At 38.8% G+C, this 21,984-nt stretch overlaps 2 protein-coding genes across 3 annotated transcripts in view; one reads left to right on the forward strand and one right to left on the reverse strand.

Annotated features, from left to right (window-relative positions):
- The window catches only part of LOC145985772 (alpha-tocopherol transfer protein-like), a 37,000-nt gene extending 32,913 nt beyond the window's left edge, over positions 1–4,087 (reverse strand). The window contains exon 1 of the mRNA XM_083119851.1: positions 3,958–4,087. The gene's annotated coding sequence lies outside the window, so the exon portion shown is untranslated. The remainder of the gene's footprint in view (positions 1–3,957) is intronic.
- The window catches only part of Sema2a (Semaphorin 2a), a 1,542,453-nt gene that overhangs the window by 270,211 nt on the left and 1,250,258 nt on the right, over positions 1–21,984 (forward strand). The gene's annotated exons all lie outside the window — the stretch shown is intronic.

Here is a 21,984-nt window from a genome sequence, read left to right on the forward strand (position 1 = left end):
ATTATTACATTTATTTTATTCATGTTTCATTTTATGGTTTTAACTTTATTAAAGTAGTTTTGTATTGAGCAGTTTCAAAACTATTTGCAATTTCTATTAAAAATACAGTAGAGCGTCGATTATCCGAACGTCGGTCAACCGAACGACCGCTTAACCGAACTGTGTACTCGCTCACTTTCAGATATCTGTAATGAAAAAAGTACGTGACTTAGCTGCTCGTAAGCGTGTAGGCTTGCTTAGACAGACCAAAATAAAGGATTTTTTTAAACGTTAATTTTGTGTACTGTATGTATTGTTCATGCAAAATGCGTATGTAATATGTACATATTTTTGTTTAATAAACTGTACCACATACTATATATTCCTACTAAAGTTGCCTTTGTACGTTACTTTGTAATACATACTTAAAGAGATGCCTGTTTTTATGAATAAATTTACTGTACAGTACTTCTTTTTGGCAAATAAACATGTACAGTTCGATTATCCGAACAAACCAGTTTTCCGAACACCCATGTTCCCCAATTACTTAGGATAATCGACGCTCTACTGTAAATACATTTGTCATAAAATACGCAATAATTTTTTTTACAGGCTTGCATTACTTGGCATTCTATCCTTAAAGAAAACAGTGCTATGGGGAGAATCGAACCGGGGACCCTTCCTGTGATGAGTAGGTATCATAGTGTCCAGACCACACCGTCCTTCTTGATTTATCGCTTATATGCTCCTACCCATGTGTAGAAACCATATTGCACTATTCTATCTGCCATTCATAAAAAGTATATTACAATTAAATTAGTGTTCCTGGAAACTACGAAACATAATGTTTTCTTGTTAACTCCACATATTGCAAACGAGGACATTTAGATTTCGGGCACATATAGGATGGCCCATGTCGTGTATGATTCAACAGTCTACCGAAGAAGACTGTGAGCTGAGCATGCGTAGTTCTACGATTGGCAAGCTTCGTGATCCCTATCTGAGCCCACAATTCACACAGTGAACGTGAAGGTTTTCTCAGCAGTATGATGTCATCCTTGGTTGTTTTGCAGTGGGGTGCCCAAGAATTTGTAAAGGAGGTATATGCAGTGGCGTATCAAGAGGTGGGCGAAGTGGGCGACCGCCCGGGGCCTCGCATATCGTGTGGTTGATACAAAATATATATTAAATAGAAGTGAGAGGGAAAAAGCTCGAACAGACTAATTTTTGTAGGCAATAGAATTAGAACATTCTGTTTTTATCTGGCTTTAAATTCTAGTTATACGTTATAATACGTCAAATCAGGGGCGTAACATACATGTTCTAAGCTTAAGGGTGCCCGGAAAAATTAAAAATTATTGTCATATTTCTCATATGTGTAACATTTTCGCAAACATTCACGATATCTTGCGTGGACATTTTTACCCATTTATTCATTTGTCGAATACAAAGCAATTTGTGTTGTATTTTCTTCTTTCTTTCGACCTTGCACTCCCGATTTTAATATGTTAACAATAAAGCACCTCCAACTGGCACGAAGCAAGTGCGAGGCAATGTTTGGGTTGTTTGCAACTCAAGAAGGCAATGGATAATATAAGCAGTTCTCACTTTCTTCCTACAGCTTCATATTTCAGCTTCCGGAAAGCAAAGAAATACATTATTAAAGTTTATAATGAGTGAAATTAATTAATATAATTTTCTTCAATAATCTATTATGTAAATATGGTAATTTGCTGACGTATCTCTGAAGATTTTGTATCGAGTCACATTGAGATTTCAAATTTAAAAACAGGTTGGGTACTCGTATTCTCATCTCGCCCAGGACCTCGCGATATGTTGCTACGCCACTGGGTATATGGGTTGTCATTGTTATTATATTTTATTTAAAAACAATCAACTCATATTTTACCTCTCGGGGTGGGCCTCAAAGGGTTAAGATTTTCGCCACAGCCTAAGTGGCATTGACGAGGAATTAGATTTATCGTATTTTGCTTCTTATAAATGTCGACATACACTAATTCTACTTAATAAAAAAATATTCGAACCTGCGATCTTCAGACAACTGAGCCAGGCCTTTACCACTTTACCATTCCAACTAACTTGAAATTTTCTCTTAAGGATCGTCAGCAATCTTGCAAACTTTGTTAACATACACTAGTTTATTTTTACAAGCTGGAATGGACTTAAAGTCTGCAACTCAGAACTAGGCTTCTGTGGCAACTTACTCTCTCCCGTCTACATTACTGTGACAAAACTCACGTATTGTAAATGTGAAGGGGCATTGTTACATGTTGCAAATAATTTCTGATACCATCGTAAGTTCCAGATTTGGCCACACCCACCAAGCATTTAATTTTTGGACATATAGTACCCTATTTAGGGGTATGTTAAAGCAGACTGACCCAGAAAATATTCCCCCCGCCTTCGGACTACTTGCTTGAATCGCCCTTACTACCATAATGATGGATGCCATTTGTCTTCAAGCTGCGTTTCCTCTTCAATTCTTTGACGTATTTCATTAAAACTACAATCATCCACTGAATGTACGTTAATTATTTGCTTGCACATATATTGTTTCTTCCGGAGTCAAGTAGATTTATAGAATTTCATTATAATCAACTGTATGATAATGCCTTTAACTCTTTCACAATTGCATATACGTGACGTTATTTCTCTGTAGCCAATGAACATTCAATACTGTTAATCAGTGCCTGTTATCTATCCAATTTTCTCGCATGCTTGAGATTACAAGTTTAAGTACGTATTTTCACGCGACATAAATGAAACCCTTTCACGGTTCAGAAAATGACTACTGTGGGGTCTCTCTTTCACAATTAAGAATCTCCGAGGTTAATTGAGGGAGTCTGGACGAGATAGTGCCAAGCCACATTTCTTGTCACCACGTACAGTGGGATCCATGAGTATTACCATGTAAATTGTCCATCAACATGTTCGTGCACTTTATTTGACCCAATAAGAGTTTCAAGAATTAAAATAAAACTCAAAGCAAGCTGTTGACAAGTTCTGCGCCAGCATACATAAAGATCCATCCATTAAAACCACGCAGGATGAGAAAAATTAATGAAAATAGTCATGGACAATTTGCACGTTAATACTCATGGTTCCCACTGTAAATCAAATGACATGAATGTTAGTTACAGCCCGTATAGTAGAGAAAATATTTTTCGATTGCAGAGGCTACAAAGTGATACTGTACAGAAGAAATTTCAAGTGTAATGTAGATTTCTGGATCTGTTTGAACTTTAAAATCTGTTTCTTGCACCTAAGAAAATGTGGCTTTGCCCTATCTCACCTCAACCCCTTCAATTAATTGTACGTTAAACATACGTGATACATCAATTGCAGAAAACGTTTATCATCATCGTACATGCTTTACTTAACCATGTTCATTTAACATTTATATCTCGGATCATTCCATATTAAGAATGACGTCAAAGTGTATTACACTTTACTTTATCTCCACTTGGAAGAAAATTGAAAATTGTGGATATTCTTAATGTTGTGAAAAGATAATGAAAGAAGATACAGATAATGTCCCAAATATGAAAAAAGTCAGATATTCATAATATATTAATCAAATTAAATGTACCACTTCCAACATGACATAAAAAATGGAAATGAACAAACATTTGTTCAGAACATAACGATTTTTATAAAACAACCGAATATAAGGAAAATGAAAGAGCTGTATGTAGCATTGTAAAAATTATATTTTGAAAAATAATTCTGTATTATGAAGATTATTATACGTAGTGCGTGAAAAATGCGAAATATAATGGTTTTAAATCCTTTTAAGATTTGGATTTGTATTGTATTATGTACTAGACAAACAATATTTTAGCGTTATATCAGAAAGGTCTCGTGAATGGTATGGAGTCATGTATTAATGTTTTATTATGTACATATCAAAAGTGTATCGTAATTAAATAAACGTTTAATTGTGCAGAAACTACTTACCAACTTGTCTCCTATTTGCTAGCTGTTTAGAGCTGGTTAATACTGATGTCCAGAAACTTTATGATGGCACTTTCCACGCTAACAATTTATGTTGCAAAGTTCTCTGAGAATAAATTAAGTGGACTGTCGGCTAAGAAATGGTAGCGATGTTTTCTCGGAATAGCTTATATCAGTGTTGTGGGGAAACGACCACCTCCCTCCCGTTTCAGCTTGGAGAAGAACGCTTCCTTACTCATCGTGTCAAAAGGTCAGATAAGGCCCCCGTTTCCAAACACAATCTGAAACTGTGCCACTCGTTTTGACGCAGTGCAAGATACGAATACGATATAATTCACTTCTTTTGTTTAAAAAGAGTCTCCTTGGGAAGTCCATGTTTTTTTTTGTTTTTTAGTTGTGTTTTTTTTTCGTAGTAGCGGACTAATGTACCCATCCAGACTATTACTATGTTTTTCTTGCTTTTTTTAATCCTACTAAGTTTATTTTTCCATGACTGTTATTTTTTCTTGTCCGTGTTCGAGCAAAATTTCTTGGCGATATTTTCCTCCAATATTATGCAACTGATAATTTATTAGAGAATTTTTATTATTATACGAATTTCTCAGAGGGAAATAACTACCTGTTTCATCCTGTTTCTGTTAATACATTCTTCACTTAAGAATATTGACTTACATCATCTACATAGCAATATATACATTCGACTTTTTCCCCAGACCTCACTCAAGATTTTGAAATTTAAAACATAAATTTCTTATTAAAAAGTGACTTATAAAATGAGCTTGAAAGTATAAGAAATGACCCATTAAAGTTACTCCACATTAAAATATAACCTTGAGTTTTTCATAAGTGGCAAGAGAACTACGTGTTCGAGAAAAACGTGAATTTCCCTCAAACGGATTTTTAGGAAGTAACGGGTCTCCCTGATGGCGCAGTGGTAGCTTAGGAAGTAACGTAAACATGTAACAGGTCGAGCCAAGACAGGTGAAGTTATTCAAAATGCACTTTTCCACTTTTTATGATTGTTTTTTTTTTTTTTCAGGTGTCGCCCACTAGCTTCATATTATTACTTTGATACGTCCTCTCAAAGGCGGTGTTCTCTTTATTTTAAATGACTATCGCTATTTGCTCTTTCCTTAAGGGGAAAAGTGGTAATTTCGCACCAGTTGTACATTTATTTCAATATTGTCCGAATGGGCAATGCTACTGAAGAAAAACGCCGGTGTTGAAGAGAGTATGAATTTCTCCACATGTTGCAAGTGAAAGCGTTTTTTTAAGGTTGATTATTAAGCTAGATACGAAGTTTTAAATACATGATGAATATTTTTTTTCAGAAACCCATGTATTCCTAATGGGGAATCAACTTGAACTTCAAGTTATGGCTAATCAAATGGAAGTGTCGACTTTTCCGCCTGTCAATTACTGCTTCAGTCTGTCCTTTTTCCGTTGATATCTTTTCTATGCCATCGGATGTTTGATATTCGCAAGAGAACAAACCAAATAATACTTCCATAAGCTCAATGCATTTCTCCTTGCCTCTTACGGCCAACCTGGCAGTGTTGCCAAACCTGATGCGCATAAAAGAGCTAAATTTCGCCGTCAATGGAGTAAAAACTTTCAAGGAACTAGATTTACGAAACTGTATAAAGTGCCTCCTGGGGTAACTTTAGGTGTCATATGAGTGGGGGTGTTAGTAGGGGCCGCTGTTATTACCGCTAGCTTTAAAGTGATAACAATTTATTCTTAGTTTTTCACCGTCTAGATCCGGCGGCATCACCCATCTCAATAATCCACCGATGGTCGTATGAAATCAAAAATATAGGATTCCCGAATAACAGCATTACGTCCTCTTCACGTCACCAGGCGCTATATAAAAAAAAAAGTAGCTGGGAAGGTAAGAGGGGGTGAGGTGACGAAGCAAATATAACAATATCACGTGCAAAATGTATATTTATGGCAAAATTCGTCTATGTAAGGCGGAGCCAGTGATGGCACCATAGTGGGACAGGGAGGCCAAACGAGTGCACGAAAGAGCCAGCCAGATCTGGCTCAAAAAGAGCTTAGTTGGCAACAGTGCTCTAGCCGCCGCAGAGAGGATGGCCACGCGGAAATTCTTCCCACATGCCCATAATGAAAGATTTATTATTACTCAAATGTCTCTAAGGTAATGTGTTAATTCTAGCTTTCAAGGGATAGATGTGGGGATTGGCATTGACACTTAAGCCCCGCGACAGCAGCAACTTTTAGCATATAATAGACCCAAACGTGCACACAGAATGTAGTTCTGCTGCAATACTGCCGATTTTCTCACTGTCTGTGATATGAACAGCTCTGCAGTTGAGGCAAGACTTCCATGGGAGATGCCGAGCGCCATTCTCGCGTGGTTTAATACACAAAATCTGCCTCAAACTTAACCTGTCGCGGGGTTTCGAGGTAGTGGACATTAGATTGGTTGATTTGCTTAATTTTACTTTGCTTCTTGTGCCACTTTTTGCTAATTTGCGAAGATGGGGATGAGTGATGACATGATGAAATTGATGAATATACACTCAAACATCCATTCCCAGGCCAGGATGCGAAACGGGATCCCTTAGTGGACATTTGAACTGAAACATCGGTGATTATAAAACACGCCGCTAGGGGGCTAGCGGGCATTCGAGCGCGTAGCTGTATACCTGCCAGTCACATTGGCACAGCAGTAGCTGGACTGCACGTTGACTATTCGATTTCGGTCAGTAGAATGGGGGACGCGCCGAATATCCGCGCCAGAAGTCTGCAGGATTCTAAGGTGGAAATTTTCCGTTGGCCGCCTCTCCAAATGCCCTCTCGTGTAATTCCGCGTCTCTTCTGTAGCCAAGGATCGAAAATGTTCCGCGTGGCGGCGCGGTACATTGGCGGACTACCCTCGGAAAGGCGCATGGAATTTTCCACTCGGAGGTTCGGGATGGTACGCTTCCGGCTTCTCAGTGGGCGTTAAGGTTAACACTGCTAATACTCAAAATATGTTCTCGTGGCGGAGTGGTTAGCACATCGCGCTACAACACCAGGGATCCCGGGTTCGAATCCTGGCCTGGACATGGATGCTTGTGAGTATCCATTCATCAATTTCATCACATCATCACTCATTCCCATAATCGCAAATTAGCCAAAAGAGGCACAAAACCTCGAAGTAAAATAAAGCAAATTAATCAAAATATGTTCATGAATAGGCGCTGTAGCTCAAGCTAGCATTTGCCTATGTGCCGATCACATTTTCGCTACATATTGTGAGAGAATATGATATTTAGAGGATTGTGTAGTGTTTTGCACGGTATCATAAATTTCACGTAAACTATTCTTAACATTTTCTGCTTTGAATTTGAACACATTATCGGAAATTTTCTCTGACGCTATTCATCTGTTTTAAATTTTTCGACTGATTCTCTTTTGTAATTTTGGTTTACAGCTTCTGTTATCGTGTTATATGCGATAAAGTAAGGATTTTTAACCTATGTGTTTTTTGTCAGGTAACTTTACCCGTTTGTTACTCAGCCGATACTCAAGTGCTCTGTTACCACATTAACGGATTTGTAATATTTGAGGTCGGTCAGGTCACTCTGACGCGTTCTTTCCAATTATAAATATATTTTTTGTTGCTATTTTCCTTTCTCGTTGTACAAATGTTTATTGTTCTTTCCAGTTGTACAAATATTTATTGATATTTTTAATCTCTGTTATGCACGTTAAACTGGCTCTAAAGGTTTGTATGCATTAAACAAGCCAGTTTAACGTGCATACTGTACTTAATTTCTGTGTTTTCAGTCACAGAATAGTGACTGACCTTTATGTATGTATCTTGTAAGACCTGTTACCATGGGAATTATGGACTGTGTTTTGTTTTTAGTAGTGGCTTTGAGTTTTGTGGGTGCGGGAAAGAGTTGTTAGGGCTGAATTGGAAGACGCTATGATTTCACTAAAACAATTCCAAGTACACATAAGTATTTATATTGCTAAGAAGTAAAATATACTTCTTTTTCTTGGTAAAAACTTGATTTTGATGTTATTTGAACAACGAACGAAGAATTACACATACCCTGAGAGTCATCAAGCGATTGCTGCGAGTTCTCATGTGTACATTTTCTTGTGTTTTCATTTAAGTAATGTTATTTCGATAACACAACATGTCAAACTCATGGGGGAGTGTATATTCTCATATGGACAAGCTGTAGTTTCATGACTCATCTCTGTAATATCTCTTCTCTTGTTTTTTCCGGTTAACTCGGAAATGGTTGACCCACAATGAAATGCAGCAGTTGATAAGAAACTAACGAGAAGCAAGTTGACCCGCAGTCGAAGTTCAATGAGCAATATCGTCCTCACCCTCTCTCCTGGTGGTAACCACCTCTTTCGCAGTCGCACACGTTCCACGGACGAATGTGCGGTTCAGGAACCACGTCGGAAGCGTTGATATCTGGCGAGAGTTGAGTGACCCGTTATCTGCCACCGATCCCTTCATCCAGTAGAGCTGTACTATGGTAGGTTCGCTTTGACGCACGTGTCTCGATTTCAATTCGGCACGTGCGTCCTCTGTTTGTTGCATCAGCATCGGTCACGCCTCTGCTCCAAAAACTTCCAACCCCCCCCCCCTTTCTCCTCCTACTAAGAGATCTAGAAAAGAACATTTCCAAAATTTCCCTAGAATGGTTGAAGGGGAAGCAGTCACTCCTCCAAAACATCTACAACTATAGTGGAGTCGCCCGGTGTCCAATCACAGCGCAGAACGGTCATTTTGACAAAATCCTCTTTCCCTGCTGGCTGCTGCGGGGAGGAGGGATTTTAATGTTGCCGATTCTTGCCCAAGCTGTAGGCCTAATCGGTTGTTTGACCGCAAGTCCCTTCGTAGGTAAACGCGGCACCAGAGGGTCACTGCCATAAAGGCGGTCCCCGTGCCAGCTGAAACGGCGGCTTCACTTTAACAGTAAATGGCCCTTGACGTCTGTACAATTCGGCGCTCAATCTCTGACTTCTTTCCTTTTACTCCTGGATGGACCATAGGGCATCTAGGAAAATTCTCCGTCATACTGGCTTTTTGTACACTCGCAGAAAGTGTTGGTGGTGAGGCGGCATATTTTCCCCCGCACTGTATGACCTTTTAATTCTAAGCTTTGTCTACCTTGCCATCCTAGAAATGTTGCCCTCCTAACCCCAGATTTGGCACTCAATCGCCGCCACTGCTCACAGACACTTCAGGATTGCAATAATGCCAATGGCTTTCAATGGTATCATTACAACTCGGAAAGTGGCCGTGACTGTCCATGCACCCTCATCTCTCCATCAGTTCCCCCCCTCCCCTCTTCACACCCTCTCACCCAACCATTGAACTCGTGCATGACCCAAAAAGTTTTCTCTCCGGTTCTCTAAGCATTTGAATCTATTGTGTGCGGTGATTACCCTACAGCGCCATATATAAAATGGTGAAGCCATGGTTGTAGCTATACATGCAGTAATAATAATTGAGAGTTCATCGTACAGCAGCCCAAGGATGTCACAAATTTCATAGTAACAATTCTATTTATTATGAATAATACATTTTAATTTATAACCAATCATAATTTCTGCACACAATTTGGATGCAAATATTGTCTTGATATACATATAACAATATTCTTTATACATTTTTTTTTACAGTTGTAATTTTATTTTTAAAACACTTTTTGTCTGATATTAATAATTTCAAAACCTGCCAACCAATCTAGTTTTTAGATCAATTTTGACATGTTATTTATTTTATTACACAATTAGCGCAAAATAGGAGGGGTTTTTACTCGTAAACCCTACCCTTATATGCTGCCATAAGTGAGGCTGCTATCTCTAGGCACCCGAACGTACCAGGTGTGTCGGTTAATAATTCTTAATTGATCCTAAAGAAAACAAGTGTATCTGGGTAGAAAGGTAACAAATGCTTTATTCAAAGTATGCGCCATCGCTAGCTATACATTGTGCCCATCTGTCCGTCAAATTGTGTATGCCCTTCCAGAAAAATCGTTCAAATTTTGAGGTGATCCAGTCAGCAAGCCATTGTTCGACATTTTCGTAATTGTTGAAGTGTTGCTGGGAAAGTGAGTGAGACATCGTTGAAAACAAGTGGTAGTCCGAAGGGGCTAAGTCTGGTGAGTATGGCGGGTGGGGCAAGAATTCCCAGCCAAGTTCAGAAATGGTGTCTCTGACGCCTTTCGCTGTGTGTGATGAGTCGTTGTCGTGCTGCAAAATCACTTTTCCGTGTCTTGTCGTTCAATCTGGGCACTTTCCGATCAAATCATGGTTCAGATTGATGAGTTGTTGACGGTAGCGAACGGCATTCACTGTTTCACCTGGTTGCACGTAGCTCATGGTACACCTCACCCTTCTGATCCCACCAAATGCACAGCATTGTCTTCCTTCCGAAGCGATTCGGTTTTGCGGTCGATGTTGAAGGTTGTCGTGGGTCAACCCATGACTTTTTGCATTTTGGGTTCTCGAAGTAGATCCATTTTTCGTCCCCAGTCACTATCCGATGCAAGAAAGACTTTCTTTCATGCCGAGAATGCAACACTTCACACACCGTTTTTCGCTTTTCCATTTGTCTGTCGTTCAGATGATGTGGGACCCATTTCCCTGCCTTCTGGATCTTTCCCATGGCATGAAGACGATCAGATATGGTTTGACGACCAACATTTAACTTCTCTGGCAGTTGTTGTTGCGTTTGCGTATCGTCTTCGTCCAACAGTGCTTGCAATTCTGCATCATGGAATTTTTTCAGCTGGCCCGGGCGATCTTTGTCTTTCAAGTCGAAATCACCATTTTTGAATCGACGAAACCAACGCACACACACATCTTGCGTTACGACATTGTCACCGTACGTTTCCACAAGGATACGATGGCTTTCACTCGCGTTTTTCTTCTGATTGAACAAGAAAAGCAGGACGTGCCGCACATGCCCCTTATTTGGTTTGAAGGTCAACATGTTTCCCACACAAACCCAAAATCACGAACACTCGCACTCGGTTGCACATCCACGGCGTTTTGACAGGTACTGTCCTGGCAACACACTGACGTAACAGTTGAGACTGTGCACCAACCCTTGCTTCCAGCGCCATCCAGCGACGAAATTAAGAATTATTAACCGGCACACCTGGTATCTTCCCCATATTTCTCTCCCAGTTGTTGGGTTTCTGGTTGTTCCGTGGATCGTTGTTCTTTCTTTTCGAAACAACCCAAACGATATATAGGACACACAGTTACATGATCTGCACAAATCCTTGCAATATGAAAAATAACAACATTACTATAATTTGTTACGCCCCTATATGGTATAAAGTTACAATGTTTAATATGAAAAGAAATACTTGTCATAGTGTGACGTCTTAATTTATTTGACACAATTTTGTAATATGTTCCAATGGTTACTGATATTTATTGATTAGAAAGAGGATGTAATTTGATTTTAAAACGTATAATTTAGTTATAATCAAGCAAAGATTTTCACAATTAATACATCTTAATATCTTGAACCAGAATTTTATTTATGAGTGCAGTTTGTGCGGGATTAACATCAGGGGAAGTTTTGTGGAGTCCTGTGTAAGGTTATGATAATCTTTATTTAAAAGAAAGAAACCTTAAAGACGTCCTATGTCTGAAGCGGCTTCCTAGTAGGGTGGAACGTCTTGTGTTCTTCGCGAAGGAGTAATAGCAAGTATTTAGAGTGATAAGAGACCAGGCTCGTAACAAGTTCTCTCTCCTCTACAGGGTGTCTCTCTCATAAGTAACAGCGCAAACTGACACAGGTGAAAGTACACAATAATAGAAGCAAAAAAGTCTCAGTAAACATGGGTCTGCAAACGAGCCGTTTTCGAGATAATCACGAATGTGTGGTTACAAGCCGCCACTGACTTCATTGTTTGTAAACGTCGTCCTAGTTGGTAAAATGCTAATAATGTGTGCGAATGTGTGGTTAGAAGCCGTCACTGATTGCATTTTGTAAACACCGAGTGCTTTACTCCTTAACGCGGTCCGGGGTTTGATATTTGTTTACAAAACAGAACATTTCCGAGAGGTGGCGTTGTAATCAAACACGATGGATACAATCAGTACAGAGTTAGAGTAGAATGTTCAATAAAAGCAATGAGATCTTCAATGACTTTTGTTACTGTATTATTAGCATTTTACCAACTAGGACGACGTTTACAAACAATGAAGTCAGTGGCGGCTTGTAAGCACACATTCGCAATTATCTCGAAAAGGGATCGTTTGCAGACCCATGTTTAATGAGACTTGTTTGCTTCTATTATCGTGTACTTTCACCTGTGTCAGTTTGCGCTATTACTTTTGAGACACCTTGTATAGTGCTGATTGTAAAAGCTTTGCTTGTGTGCCAGTCTCAGCTATATTTAACTTGAGAAACTGCTAGAGATGAAGCTAGACAATTTAGTACACCAATTGAACTACCAAGAAAACGCTCCATTTCAGCAGAAGTTATCTCAATTCCCTCGTTAGTCTGCCATTGAGATCCAAATTGACGTCACGAGACCTCACGATATCTAAAAATAGTAATAAAGCTGCGGATATAAAGTCTACTGGATTTGCAAGCACTGGTTTCATACTTGATCTCAATTCGTGCGTCCGTTTGCCTATGGTATATTTCTTTTAATATCTAAGTCTACCTCCGTGGTGGCGGAGTGGTTAGCACAGCTCGTAACAACGGAAGGGGTTTCAGATTCGAATGCAGGCCTGGGCATAGGTGTTCTTTGTAAGTGTCCGTTCATCAATTTCATCGTATCTCATCCTCATCGTCGCGATTAGCCAAAAATGGCAGAAAAGTGACGGTAAATAACAAAAATTAAATCAAATCCAATTTCATTAGTTTCTATTTTGAATATTTTATGTCACACCTCTACGTTAATGAACGTTGATGTTACGTAATAGGCGATGGGACAAACTAACCAACTCTCTTGATATACCTAAATCCAGATGTGTATTGTCGAAGTAACACAAAGCTTTCCATCCTGGCCAACGTCTATCCAATCTTTACCAACCTTGCCTTCAGGACAATCTCATCTTTCTCCTTCCACTTTAATCTTGATCATCATACAGGTCTCTTACTATAAAATTGCTCAACAAGAATCCTTTAAACTCTAACTGCCGATTGGGTACCAAAATTTGGAGTAGGAAAGGGAGTTTACTTTATCTTGGTAGGCAGGGCTTATCATTGGTCCCCTCTAGTTCGCTACACTTTTGTCACTAGGTGTAGTGCAGATGTATCCCGGTGTCAGGTTGGTGTAAGGAAATGACGTTCAACCCAAGGTCCGTGAAGACTTTCCCCTACCCCGCTTCAAGAGGTCTGACCATAACAGCCCCTTTTCTGCAGGGGGCGGGGATCGTAAACTTGTGACGTCACCGCGGAAGCAAGCTTTCCCTCTGCTTTGACAAAGTCATTTGAAAACAACATAGTTACAACAAAACATTTGATTCATTACGTCGTTCACTTCATTTCTGGGGCATGTCATGGAAGTAGGCACTTATCTAGAAATATATTCGGGAAGGGTTCTCGGACGCTGGTCGATTGTATCGCCTGTAATGAGAATAGCAAAATTGTCTTGATATTACAATATCTGCTAATAATACTATATTATAAGACAAAGAGCGCATAAAGTGGTCGACTTTCGATATCGCCACCGAAGTTCCCGGGTCAGAATCCCGGCCTGGGCGTGCGTGTTCTTCATCAATGTCATCCAATTATCACTCATCGTCGCTACTAGCCAAAAGTTGCAGAAAAGCGATAAAATAACGAAGTAGAAAGAAATAGATACAGAATAGGTAACACTTGTCATAATTATGGATTATTATGTGAATAGAGACAGGGATCCGCGATGATTTAGCGTCTGACTGCTACGAGACCCGAGTTCGATTCCCGATGTGGGTGATGTAAGGTCAAAATTTTTCCGGCCATGTCCCTGTATGAAGCGAATCTGGGGTTCACCCAGCTTTAAATAAATGGGTTCTTGGGGACAGCCCTTGGGGTGGGCTAAGTCGACCGGAGCGTGATGCTGATCACACATCTAAAATGACGAGATCGAAGATGTGTGGTTAATGGCACGGTGAAATGCGCAATGGGAACTTTACCTTACCTATATGAACAGTAAAGAGATGATGTAAGAATGAATATACATGTAACAAAACACATTCCTCCTTCTACTTACTTAAGACCACTATCCTTTCTATCAGAGAGAGGTGTTCTACCTAGAAAATTATTGTCAAAATAATTAAATAAATAGTAAAGCGAGAAATTTATAGATTAACGAAAAGATCGATTGATTGATTTGTTTTTTTAAGTCCACTTTATGCACAGATAGGCTAATCGGTACTGGGCCTACAGTTTAAAGTGGGATCCCAACAACTATGTGCATCCACGGGTACCGAACACGAGACCCCTTGATTACAAGGCGACGACGAGATTAACGAAAATATTGATAGTTCCAGATGATAAAAATGTAACGTATTATTATCATCACCATGCACTAATTTCCGCAGGCACTGTCAATACAAAACTGATTCATTCAATGGCCGGAACGCCAATCACAAATGAATAGACATGGGAACTACGTACTTTGATTTGATTTGGTTTATTTTACTTCGCTTTTCTGCCACTTTTGGCTAATTGCGAAGATGGGCACGAGTGATGATTTGATGAAATTGATGAATCGACTCTCACAACCATTCATGCCCGGATTCGAACCCGTGACCCTTGGCGTCGTAGCGCGATGTGCTAACCACTCCGCCACTGAGGCCGGCTCATGGGAACTACTACTTCTACTACTACTACCAATAATAATAATAAGAAGAAACGTATTGAAACAATGTCATTTTTTTAATATTTTTTCTGGGAAGAAGGGTTTCGGTACTCTTTAGGTTCCTTTGTTTTTATTATTATTTGTTATGTTTATCATAAAAACTACTCTAAATATTGTGGTATGTTCATAAATGATTGTGCGGGGTGTAAGGAGTGACCCCTTCTCAAGACACCCAAATGTCAAACTCACTGGACTACATTCTTTAGAGGAGTCTGAATCCATGGCCAGTATATTCCTCTTGGGGGCTTGTGTTGTTTGCTGTATTTGTGACTGTCCCTCATCTAAGTTATATATATATATATATAATCTTAGGTTCTCAATTAAAACTTAAACGAATTGCACTGACTGAAATGTACTATATTTTTTTCTAAATTTCGGACCACCCACAGACAAGAGACAAATGTAGCTCTCTTTCCTCTTTACCTATTGTTTACAAGGTGTAATAAAGGGTGGACTATCATGTATTATGTCGCAGCAGGAACTGAGTTCCGCCAACAAACGGGAGTTCCGGAGCGTTCCGGCTGACTTTAAACTCTGCATACTGCAAATAAGTATTTTGGTTATTTAATTTAGTACTTGGCAACTTTTCCTGGAAAGCTTGATCCCCCCCGGACCCTCCCTCTAAGTAGGACGTTGCATACAAAAACTTCAGCAAGAATTGCATACATATGTATGTCTGTATACTAATTGAAATCATTCCTGCCTCCAACGCGCTTCCATGTAAAAAGACTGGCGAAGGAAGGCAAGTGCTTCCGCGGTGACGTCACAGAATTCTCGACATTTGGGGGCCCGGTTATGGCGGGACCTTGTCAGGCAGGGAGGAAGACTGATTCCACGGACCTTGGTTCAACCAAGTAGACGAATAGCGGTGTTCAAGTTCAGAAGATTCAACAAATGCCTGTGTGCTGCTTTAATTTCATTTAACTAGTTAGCACGCACCACGTGACCATACACCCAGTGATGTGCGTCTACGCGTAAACAACGATAGTCTGCATTCTACACGTAGACTATTTTATACACGCAGATTACGTAATCTATGTAAACAACATGCGAAAGGTGATAACTTAGCAAAGGGCGCTGTGGAATTAATATAAAATTATACTGCGTATCAGTTGTTGACGTGTGAGGGCCTCACGACTGCCATCTGTTGTTGTTTTTTGCATACTATTTATCTTCCTCCGTAGTTGATAATAGAAGAGAAGAGAAATTTTGTTGTGAATATTATTCGTTTCATTTCGTTAGGAACCAATCCATTTGAAAATGTCACTTTCCTTTCATGAAACCTTGACAATTAATTTTAATGCACTTTAGATTGTCTACGTAGTCTATGTAAACTACAACCCAATGTAATCTACGCGTAGAGTACGTGTAGACAACGCATGTAGACGTAAACGTATAGTCTACGGCACATCACTGCATACACCACACACTACACCGCTCCAAAACTTATTGCAAATGGTCCAAGCTGCTTGGCACTAAATCAACAAAGTAGACGATTCGGTGTGGCACCGTGTAAGTGTAACCACCTAGACGCGAGAAGTGCAATGAGAGACAAAAAGCGCAGCGAACTGGAAGGGGCTATTAAGATGACATAGGGTGAGGGGGACTCAAAAAGTGGGGGAGGCAACCCTAATGTGCGCCACTGTAAATGATCTGTTCACGATGACAGTACCGTAACATTGCATATCCATTCCAAGCTAACATATGTGTTATTGTGCTTGGAAGAATTACTTAAAACGTAATTACTAATCCTGTCTTAAATAATTTGCGTAAAGAACTAACACAAGGGGATTGGAAGTGAAGAACTCATGTATACGGTTTACGAAAAAAAAGTGGTTATATTACTATCCTTCGAGCAAACATCTCCGCGCACATGGCTTGGAAGTATATCTTCAAATGAGGATGATAGGTGGCAGAGCAATATTAGAAATAGTTCATTGCAACTTTTCATTCAAAAAATTTCACACGAATAACTAGTTCCAAGAAATTTTTCCAATAAAAATGGAATTCACAAAATTGTATGTAAATGTTCTTCTTGCAGTAAACTATTTGAATCCCAGCTATGATTAATTTTAATATCTTACAATGAGTAAATTGATATTCCCTTACGTAAGCTAATGGCGAAAGGTTTTTGTAGGCAAGTTACAAGTTGAGTAATATATAATATATACAAGTTGTAAGTTACATATTGCTCAAGTTATGTAATGAATATAGCTATAGGTGCTGCACCTTAAATTTTTTGTGTAAAAATGGGTAAAAAAGTGACTCATCCCCAAAATAAGCACGTATTGAACTCTACTCGTGGTGTTTGGGTTGTACCTTTTTCACAATCTCGAACCTTTTCCACCTTTTTCACAATCTCAGAACCTTTTGCACCTTTTCGCCCTTTTTGCATCTTTGTATCATTTTTTTTAATACAACTTGCGCGCTGTTTAACCCTACCCACATTCGAGGCACGGCTTCTTGGCACGCGATTCTTGTTTACCGCACAACAATGAATCGGCTTTCTTAAGTTCTTGGACGTTAATGTAGTAAGCGCGCGGACCTTAAACAGTGCCAACAATATGACACGTTATAATTGCTAGAAGTTGTGTTCTTTTTGTCCAATGCTGTATTGTTTAAGAGTTATTGTAGGAAAGCTGTTTTGTTTTCGTTTCCTTCTCCCGTCTCAGCGAGCAAGGTAACTGCAGTCTGTGATCGACTGATCGATGCATCGGATTTGCTTGTTCACCATGCCAAAACATAAAGTAAATGTTGGTAAAATGCAGGACATTGTTAGTGACGGCATTCAGAGTGATGGATCTGTTCTGAGGTGTGATATGTGTAGGGTGACCAGACATACTCTTTTTAAGAGTATTATACTCTTCTAGAGGTTCATATACTCTATACCCTTTTCAATTTGCAAAAATCCCCAAATATACTCGTTTCCTTGCTATTTAATTTCATTCATTATTTTACGCGTAAAAACGCCTTAGAATTCACAGAACGGAAAACGTCAAGATGACAACAAACTGAAGTATTTACTCCTTGACTCAAGAATTTCCTACGAACAATTTCAAGAGTCATTTTCATATTCCATCAACAAGCAAAACATATTTCAAATTCATTGGAATTTAATGATTATGATTAGGGCTGAGCCGATCCCACTTTTAACCGATACCGATACTTGAAAATTGCAATAATTAAAATTTGTTCAAAATATTGATCAATATTTGTGTGTAATTCTCCTCCAATTATATGCATCAACATACCAAGAAATTTGCTTTAGAATATTCAAGAATTGCATCAGAATATTAAAATAGATATTATGTAGTCACAAAATATAGTTTTTCGTGCAAAATGAGTGTAAAATAAAAAGGAAGTTTCAATTTTGCATAATTTCCAGGATAATTAGACTGTCAAGAAGTCGCGCGGGATTTTTGTGGACCCCGTGAAAGTACCGGCTGGTATCGGTAGCTGAATTCCAACCGATACTTTCCGATACATCGGCATCGGTATCGGCTCAGCCCTAATAATGATATTTTTGAAACTTACTGTGCAATTTCAAAAGCCGTTGAAAAACATCTTGAAGATTGGGGGGAAAGAAAAGAATCAATGATGGGTAAATGGAGGTAGAGGTCAGTGTGCAAAGATTTAGTACAGGCTGGGTCAAATTTAAAAGTGATTGTGCCTCTTATAAAATTCTTGTTTACTCTGCCTGGTACAAATGTTGGTTGTGAAAGACTCTTCAGTGTTATTAAAACTTATTGGCGAGAGGAAAAAAGTACACTCCTGGTGTCAACACTCGAACAAGTAGTGAAAGTGAAATTCAATGTGGACATGACCTGTGAAGAGTTTGGACTGGCTATAAAGTACGATTTAAACATACTCAAGAAAGCAAAATCATCCCAGAAATATGAACGATGGTGTCATTGGTGAGTAAGTATTTGTAATTAGCTAATTACATTAGACCATAAGTAATTTGAATCTGTAGAGTGTAGGCCTATTTTATAGGGGCTACAATAGAAGCAATAACAAATAGCCACCCTTATTTTCGTTTTCTTTTTATGTTTTGCGCATGCGCACCTTCAACCTATAGACTATACTCTTTTTGGTCAACAAATATCTGGTCACCCTAGATATGTGTGATATTTCTACTGCTGTTGATGACAAACACCAACGCGCTCGGGTTGTGCAGCATCTACGAAGTGGAAGCACGTCAGGAATAAAGAACTATGAGATGGTAAAGGTGGGAAGCGACAGCAATTCATTGGTGAGGCGCTTGCATCTTCGAGTTCCAGAAATACAAATGAATTTTTCAGTGAGATAGCAAGGACAATTATAGCGTGTGGAATACCTCTTTCGAAACTTAACAATCCTGTCATGAAATCATATTTGCAAAAATATACTGGGAAGTCAGTTCCAGATGAGAACACCTTACGGAAATCTTACCTTCAACCTCTTTATGAAGCTAAAATCTCGCAGATCAGGCAAGTAGTAGCTGACCATCCAGTCTATTTCATACTAGATGAAACCACAGATAGGCAAAACAGGTACGTTTTGAACATTTTAGTAGCACCTCTCAATGGACATCAAGTGAAACCCATACTTTTAAAAACTTATTTTCTCGGCAAAACGGATAATGCAAGTGTAATGCAAAGTTTCAATGATGAATGTTTTGTATTGTGGCCAGAGGGTGTAAAATATGATAGTGTGGTTAGTTCTTACAGATCAAGCATCTTACATGTTAGCTGCATTTTCTAATCTGAAGAATATGCATCCTAACTTAAAACATGTGACCTGCATTGTTCATGCTTTGCATAGAGTTTGTGAAGCTCTTAAATATGAATATACATATGTGAACGAATTTGTTTCTAGCATGAAGAAAATACTGAAAAAGGCTCCTTCTAGAATACAGAAGTACGTAGAAATTACGAAACTTCCACTACCACCCTCTCCCATCCTCACTAGGTGGGGTACATGGTTAAAAGCTATAGTGTTTATTTGCAATCATTTCCATACAATATCGAAATTTTTAGATGCTTTGCCTAGTGATTCCTCAGCTGTAGAAAAAGCCAAAAAAACTTGCACTTAAACAGGAATTGCAAGATGAACTCTATATTGTACATGGCTTCTCTTTCCTTACTACTGCAATCACAAAACTGGAGGAGCAGTGTCCTGAAAAGGAAGCACAGTGGGCTGTTTTGATGGATGTGCAACGAGAGCTGCAAGGGGTCGGGAAAGAAAAGTTGGAACAAAGTTTAGCCAAAAACCCTGATGTTCAAGAAGTCGCAACCAATAAGGATGTGGATTACTGGTTGAAAACAAAATACACACCACTTGTGTCTGTTGACATTGAACGTTCTTTTTCAACTTACAAGTATCTGCTTAGTGACCGCAGATGTAGCCTCACTCAGAAGAACATAGCAATTTTGAATGTAATCTATTTTAACAGTTTTCTAGATGACTAATTGTAAGCAAGTAAGAAGAAGCATGTTTTCCTTTATGTCGCTTTCTAATGTATCGGAGAATTTCCTTTGCTTAGTTATATTAAACGATTTAAAACCAGAGAATACTCTATGTGTTTAACCAGACAAGCTGAATCATATATGTGTGCACTGCTCACAATAAATTCTACATCTGAAAATTAGCACCTATTTTAGCACCTTTTTTGTACAAAAATTGGCACCTTTTTTGCACCTTTATTGGCAAATTTTTGCACCTAAAATTCCTAGCTGTAGTAATGAAATATTTTTGTAGGAGTACATTATGAACGTGTTGTGTCAGGGCTCTATTACACATAATTAAAAAGCCGAGAAGTACAATTTCATAACCAATGTTATGTTATGCATGTTACACTTTCTCGCTGAATTGTCGCTTTATTAAGATGTGATTACATCCACAAGGAACATGCCTAAAATTCCATAATTTAATAAGTGCCCGACTTCAATGAATTTAACATAGACTTCCAACATTGTCGAAGTTTTTTCTTGCGTAAAATTGTTAAACTTGTTTGTTGTCTTGCTCCAAACATCCATTTCAGTGACATCCAAAGGTTTTATTTCTACCAGAAATTTCTTCGTATCTTATAATTTATTGGTGAGCGTTATTTTCATGAGGTTACATCCGAACCTACCTTCCAACCTTGTCTTCGTAAAACTGTCTCAAGATGTGAAACGATATTTTAACTCTAACGCAACATGGAAATATTATCTTGTAACATTAGTCGTACGATATGCCCTTACCCCTTCGCTAAGAGATTTTCATTCCACTAAATATTTTGAAGACCCGTATATCTCTCTATGAACCTAAGCTGTGGCTGACAAGAGTAGGGGAGAATTTGTTTCAACCACATTATTTTTCCTGAATATTTTCAACCCTTCCTGGCGTGAAGCGTGCTTCTCGGAGCTCTTATACTGTAACCGTATACCTCTTCACTGAGCTATTTAAAGTCCCCTCAAGAATTGTAGATACATCGTCTGTCTTGGGTGTTTCTGACTCTGCTTCTTTCACGTGAACTTTTTAAGTGTCCCCCTTTTTTGTGGTCATTTGATATTTCTCAGGGAGTTTCCTCTAGTTGACGATGGCGAGATGAAATAAACGGTGCATGATTTAAAGGAACTGCACTTTAAGTTGAGACTCTTGTGTCCTAAAGTCACGTGTTGCGGGATATCCCAATTAACTGCTGGGAATAAGAACGGAAAAGTCGAGCGAATATGTTTAAGTATGCAACATTGATTACATTATTTATTACGGTACAATTTGCTGCATCTTCAGTATTATGTTATCAGGTAAATTGGAAACTTTTCTGAGTTGAAAATTCACAAACAGTAGCTCGTTCTGGTCATAATATAATCCACACTTGAAACGTTCTCTTAAATTATTGTTGAATTAAGTCCCCGAGTGCTTATGCCACTAATAAGAGTGTTAAGTAATATTTTCCTTCAATCTCTACATTCATATGAGATTAATCTGGTCTTGTACAGTCACGGAGCCCGGCTCGAAGTAAAGGTAAATGCGAAATCCACCACAAGCAAAGTTTCTCCATTTTGAAAACATTGTATCCATAATAAAAGAAAAGGCGTAACGAACCTGAATGTTTAAAGTTTTATATTTGTAAAATGTTAAGATTTTTAAATGTTACTTATTTTTATACTCGCTTCCAAAAGTTAAGCATGCGATGGTAAAA

This window comes from Lepisma saccharinum, chromosome 3 (genome assembly GCF_977018435.1).
Source record: "Lepisma saccharinum chromosome 3, izLepSacc3.1, whole genome shotgun sequence".
In the NCBI taxonomy this organism is placed as follows: domain Eukaryota; kingdom Metazoa; phylum Arthropoda; class Insecta; order Zygentoma; family Lepismatidae; genus Lepisma; species Lepisma saccharinum.